General features: G+C 47.7%; 1 long non-coding RNA gene across 1 annotated transcript; it reads right to left on the reverse strand.

Annotated features, from left to right (window-relative positions):
• LOC127618170 (uncharacterized) lies at positions 1-1,876 on the reverse strand. The gene is made up of 5 exons (XR_007967404.1): positions 1,679-1,876; positions 962-1,018; positions 586-663; positions 220-435; positions 1-52 (listed from the first exon to the last, which is right to left on the reverse strand). It is a non-coding gene; the product is annotated as an uncharacterized LOC127618170 (long non-coding RNA).
• Between the last annotated feature and the right edge of the window lie 4,530 nt (positions 1,877-6,406).

The following is a 6,406-nucleotide window of genomic DNA, read 5'->3' on the forward strand; positions in this document are numbered from 1 at the left end:
GCCACACGGTTGTCTTTAGGTCCCTCCCACATTTGATTGCCAAAAACCGAAGCTGAAAATACAAAATAAAAAACATGTTACAAATTACATTTCTCTGAAGCTTCTCATAAATTTCAAATGTGACAGGCTGTGGATTCAGACTGTAGAATATGCAGTGTACGATCTTAATTTTACTTTTTAGATTACCCTATGGCGTTATAATGAAATCGGCACACTTACAAATCGTTGCTGGAGCTCTTTATCCTGCCTCAAACTGTTGTCAAGCAACGCCAAATCTTCCTGGGTGTCTAGGGGGGAGTAACAGATCCCCTGGCAGGGATAACTCTCCAACAGACACATTGGCACTGAAATGTTGCAGCATAGCATTTTGTTGTCCATGCTACGCACAACATCGCCAAACTCCAAGACGTCGCAGCATTAGGGTTTGATCTGCACCTACAGGGGTTCCCAGAATAAAAGAATAAAGTAGTCAGTCCTGGTCCTTCAACTACTAAACTATGACATTTATATCTAGGTCTACTACATGTACAGGTGGCCCCAGTGGGAATTAAACCAACAACCACAGGTGTTGTTTGCAAGTTGTACCCGATTGCCCAGTGCGAGCAAATGTCTTCAACATTGTCCCAACTTGCTTCACCTGCTCTTGAAGCGAGCCGCTGTCATCTGGGAAGTAACAATATGTTGATTAGCAATACACTAAATATAATAGTAATATAATATAATCACAATTATCATACCAGTAACTTTCCCTGTAATTTCTATCCACAGTATGTTATGCATGGCATACAAGTTCATAATGAAGAACCATTATGATAACATCAATTTCATTTTTTTTTCTTTGAAGCAGAATATTTGTTTGTAAAAGGGGAGGAAAAAGAAAATAATGAAATATTGGTATACAGATTTTGGTTGATATATCATACTGTACAGTGAAATTTGCTATTGTTGTATCCCTACTCACCTGAAGGACGGATAGATCAGGCAAATCTCCAGTCAGGCCTTTGTAGAGTGTGTGCTCCTGCATATCCACAGGTATTTTAATTCAAACATGCAACATATTGTAATAAAGCTACAATATTCAGCCTTTACCTTACACCCTCGGTTGTTGCTCTACACTTTTATTATATTAAATACTTATTTATATAGCTTGCTCACTGTATAATCATGATAGCCTAATACTTATAACACAAGATTGCATCTTAAACGAATGACTGAGTTGAAAACTTGAATAAGAACGCATTTTACACAGAGGGGACCAGCTAGGGAAACGTACCTGCCTACAATAACTGTTTTCATTTGATCTGAGTTACATTAAACATGAATAACCTTAGCCGAGTCCCCAGGAACATCGGGCTATTAAAGTAACAAGCCTGTAACTGCGGTCTTATCAATTCTAGCTTCACCATACACTCAAACTGTGAGGTTTATCTGTTTTCCTCATGGACCTGTAGCACAATGCCCTGACAGTGACTTCACCTGTGCCCTGATCTTTATTAGAAACTGAGAGGAGAGCAAGTTAATATAATTTATATTACAATTATCACAAAAATTAACAAACAGTCTGCTTTAAAACTAAGAAAAAACAAGCTTCTATACTAACCTTACATAAAAAATGAACAGGTGGCGAACTAGCTTAGCCGCTATCTGCCGGCACACCACATTAGATTAAAATACTTACCCTTGTAGTTGTGCAGATAACTCGATATGTAGAGTTTAAAGCCCTTGTCCCTCTTGCTTGTCGGAGCAGGGGACCAGGCATCAACAATGCGATGAACATCGCTGACGCGTATTTTCGGAAGATTCTGGAGACATCGAGTAAAAACAGACATTTTGGGCGACGCGCAAGTAAACCGGAAACAGATATGGCGACAGCGGAACTTCACAGTCCAGTTTTTGTAATGTGTTTTAGCAATACATTTTTAACATTTATAATGCGTTTAGATTTTTTTTTATTGCCTTTACAGGGACTTTAACACTTTCTTAAACATTTGTACAGGTCATAATTGCAAAACCTGTAAAAGGTAATATAACAAAAAAAATCGAGGTTGAAAAAAAATGTAGACATAAACAAAATTTCTGCGCAACTGTGAAACCAGAGGATAATTTCGCTTTTTCATTGAGTTTATCCTTCACGTCAAAACAGGGATTTTCATGTTTATGATAGATATCACCATGGTTGCAAATTAATAAAAAAATTTTAAGCATACCCGAGATTTTGGCCATGTTGCAGATGTCTTTCACTGTTCACTGATAGTCAGGCATTCGTGAAAAGTCTAACTTCATCAATTTATTCTGCTAAATTGTTCATATCATGAATTAAATATCTATTTTAAAACCTAATCAGAATCAGAAAGATATTTATTGCCAAGTAAGTTTTACAAAAGGAATTCTTTTTGGTTTATTGGTGCATGTCTCAAATGCGCAGCAATCAAAGAAATGTAAACAATTTTCAAGTGCATAAAATAATTCAATATATTTTACATATATTACTGTAATTGCTTCAGAGTTTCAAAGTAATTTAAATGTCATTTCCTAAACCTCCGGGAGAGAAAAGCGGTAAGGGCGCTTACACCTGAGCTAAATTATGTCTAAACACCTGTCTCTAATTTCAGTGAGTACGAGGAGAGCGGCATAAAAAGGCAGCGAGAGGGCCCCAGAGGAGAGAGAGATGACATGCTAACCCAGTGTTTGGCATTGTGTTGTATTGTGTTTGTAAATAGTAAGATTGTAATGAACAAAAAGGGAATTAAAACCTTACCTTGTGGTGAAGACCTGTTTCCTGTCCTCCTTCCTTGGGAAGTGTTACACTGGTGCCGAAACCCGGAAATTAAAGGAAACATGGAAAGTGGTCGCCCCATAGAGTCCTCCCAGCTGGCAGAAGTCCTCCAGTCCCTCGCGACGCTGCATCAAGGCCACCAACAATCCCTGCTTGAGCTCCGCAAGACCAAGATCGCCGGTTTTTCGAAATCATGCGGGCTCAGGCAGAGGACCGGCACGCCATCCGAGCCTCCTCAGCCAGGGGACGCGCCAGCCACAACCGCGACCCCGACACCCGCGCTACGCTGCCCCCAATGCTACAGAAGATGGGGGCAGCAGATGATCCTGAGGCCTTCCTCGATTTGTTTGAGCGCCAGCAGAAATCTGGGGCTGGCCCCGCGAACAGTGGGCAGCCCGCCTGATTCCCTCCTGTCCGGGAAGCTCAACTTGCGGCACAGCAGCTGCCGGCGATCTAACCTCCTGGCATACACCGATCTGAAGAGGTCTATTCTGCAGCGGGTCGGTCGGAGCCCGGAAGAGAATCGCCAGCTCTTCCGGGGCATGAAGCTAGGAACGCCAGATCGCCCCTTCGCTTCGCTCAACGGCTCGGGACGCCTGTCGGAGGTGGCTGCTCGCGGGGACCGCGACGCCGAGGGAGTAATCGACCAGGTGGTACTGGAACAGTTCGCTCAACGGCTGCCTCGGAAGACGGCGGGTGGGTCCAGTGCCATCGCCCGGCGTCGCTGGAGGAAGCTGTTCGGTTGGCGGAGGACCACTTGGCAGCGATCCCGAGGGCGGACGAGCCCTCTTCTTCTTCGTCTCTCTCTCTCTCCCCTTCCTTTGTATCTGCCCAGGCCCTCGCCCCCTCCCCTGTGTTTTCTCCTTCTGTTCTCTCCCCAGGGCCCGTTACTGCCCCGAGCAGGCGTGGAGGGTTCCAGAGACCTGCTCCCCGGCCGTGGGAGAATGCGCCCTCCCATTCCCCGTCTTTCAGCCGCTCTCCTCCTCAGGTGGGGGCGCCCGCCAGCACAAGTGCGGCCGCAACGCCTGGGCCGGCCTGTTGGAGGTGCGGAGACCGGGCCACTTCCGGGATCAGTGTCCGCTGATGGAGGTGGGGACGGTGGTGCGGGTCTCCGACGTCCCGCAGGCTGCCCCTATCGGGCTGGAGCATACCGGATTCGGTAAGGATCAGGGGGTATTTACCAAGCTTTGCTGGATACCGGCTGCAATCAGACCACCATCCACCAACGCTTGGTTCAACCCGGGCTTTGGGTTTATCTAAACTGGTGAGGGTGAGGTGTGTGCATGGGGATGTTCACAAATATCCCATGGTGACGCTGGCAATTATATTTAGGGAAAAAACATAGTGTGGAGGCAGCGGTTAGTTCCCGCCTCACCCATCCGCTAATCTTGGGTACTGATTGGCCGAATTTTAAAGATATATTAGAGGGTATTTGTGCGGATGGGTCCTGCATAAAGAGGTGTGCGGTGTGCGATGCTTTGGCAGGGGAGGCGGAGCCGGACCGCCCTCGGCTGCTCGGAATGACGAGGAAAGGGGCGAGGTGGCCGCCCTCCTCTCAGGGAATTCCCTGAAGGGGACTTTCCTCTAGAGCAGTCGCGGATCTAAACTCTTAAACATGCTCTTGACCAAGTGAGAGTGATTGATGGTCAACAGCTCCGCCGGGCCGCCATTGCATACCCATACTTTGCTATGATTAAAGATCGGTTATATAGAGTGACGAGGACGCTCAAACAAAGGAGGAAGTGACACAATTATTGGTTCCACGAGCCGCCGGAAATGGTTTTCCAGGCGCTCACTACAATCCTATGGCCGGTCACCTAGGGGAACGGAAAACACTTCTCCGCCTAATAGCCCGCTTCTATTGGCCGGGCATTGGCGGTGACGTCCGCAGGTGGTGTGCGGCGTGCCGTGAATGTCAGCTGGTAAACCCACCGCCACCCCAAAAGCGCCATTGCGCTCTCTACCATTAATCGAGGTCCCCTTCGAGAGAATTGGGATGGACCTCGCCGGGCCATTAGAACGGTCAGCACGCGGACATCGCTCGTGTTAGTCCTAGTGGATTACGCGACGCGATATCCGGAAGCAGTGCCTCTGAGCAACATCTCCGCACATAGTGTTGCAGGGGCACTCTTCAAGATAATCTTCCGGTGGGGATTCCGAAAGAAATCCTCACCGATCAAGGCACGACTTTTATGTCACGTAACACTTCACTGAACTTTACGAGCTCTTGGGCATCAAATCGATTCAGCACTAGCGCTTACCACCCGCAGACAGATGGCCTAGTGGAACGATTTAATAAAATGCTCAAGAACATGATTCGTAGAATTGCATACCGAGGACGCTAGAAATTGGGATAAGTGGCTAGACCCCTGTTATTTGCAGTACGAGAGGTCCCACAAGCCTCCACCGGGTTCTCCCCGCTTGAGCTGCTGTATGCGGCGACGCCCCGCGGTGTCCTTGACGTCATCCGCGGCGTGGGAGGAGGGACCTTCTAATAGTAAAAATGAAATTCAGTTCGTTCTCGATCTTAGAGCAAAACTCCACACACTGGGGCGATTAACACAGGAGAATTTGCTCCAAGCTCAAGAACGCCAACGCCGGCTGTATGACAGGGGTGCTCGGCTACGGGAATTTGCACCGGAGATAAGGTACTCAGATACTCCCAACATCGAGCTCTAAATTACTCGCCAAGTGGCAAGGACCCTTTGAGGTCACACGACGAGTTGGGGATCTCGATTATGAAGTTAAACGTACCGATAGAGGGGTGCACGTCAAATTTATCACCTCAACCTTCTGAAATTATGGAGGGAGGAGGCGGCCTCTGTGACGTTGGCCACGGTAGTTCCAGAGAGGGCGGAGCTCGGGCCGGAGGTAAACAAAAACTACAATCTCAACACTCCGGTTACTTGTGGAGACCAACTCTCAACGCGGCAACTCACAGAGGTTTCTGAATTACAAAAGGAATTTGCGGCTGTGTTTTCCCCTCTACCGGGCCGTACAAACATCATACAGCACCACATCGAGACCGAACCAGGCGCTGTGGTGCGTTGTCGCTCTATCGCTAATCCGAACATAAAAAGAAAATAGTACGGGAAGAATTAGATGCGATGCCTGATATGGGCGTAATAGAGGAATCCCACAGTGATTGGTCCAGCCCGGTTGTTCTTGTTCCCAAGAGTGATGGGTCTGTTCGATTCTGTGTGGATTACAGAAAAGTCAACGCTGTGTCTAAATTTGATGCATACCCAATGCCCTGGGTTGATGAACTGCTCGATCGGTTAGGTACTGCTCGATTATATTCGACCTTGGATTTAACAAAGGGTTATTGGCAGATCCCCTTGACACCAATGTCCCGTGAGAAAACAGCCTTCACTACGCCGCTTGGGTTACACCAATTTGTGACGCTTCCTTTCGGTTTGTTTGGGGCACCAGCCACGCTTTCAGCTGACTCATGGATCGGATCCTCAGACCGCGACACCGCGTACGCCGCTGCCTATTTAGATGATATTATCATTTATAGCAATGATTGGCAGCGCATATGCAACATCTGAGGGCCGCCCTGAGATCGCTGCGGCGGGCGGGCTCACGGCAAACCCTAAGAAGTGCGTGATTGGGCATGTGGAGGTACAG

Source organism: Xyrauchen texanus, chromosome 24 (genome assembly GCF_025860055.1).
Source record: "Xyrauchen texanus isolate HMW12.3.18 chromosome 24, RBS_HiC_50CHRs, whole genome shotgun sequence".
In the NCBI taxonomy this organism is placed as follows: domain Eukaryota; kingdom Metazoa; phylum Chordata; class Actinopteri; order Cypriniformes; family Catostomidae; genus Xyrauchen; species Xyrauchen texanus.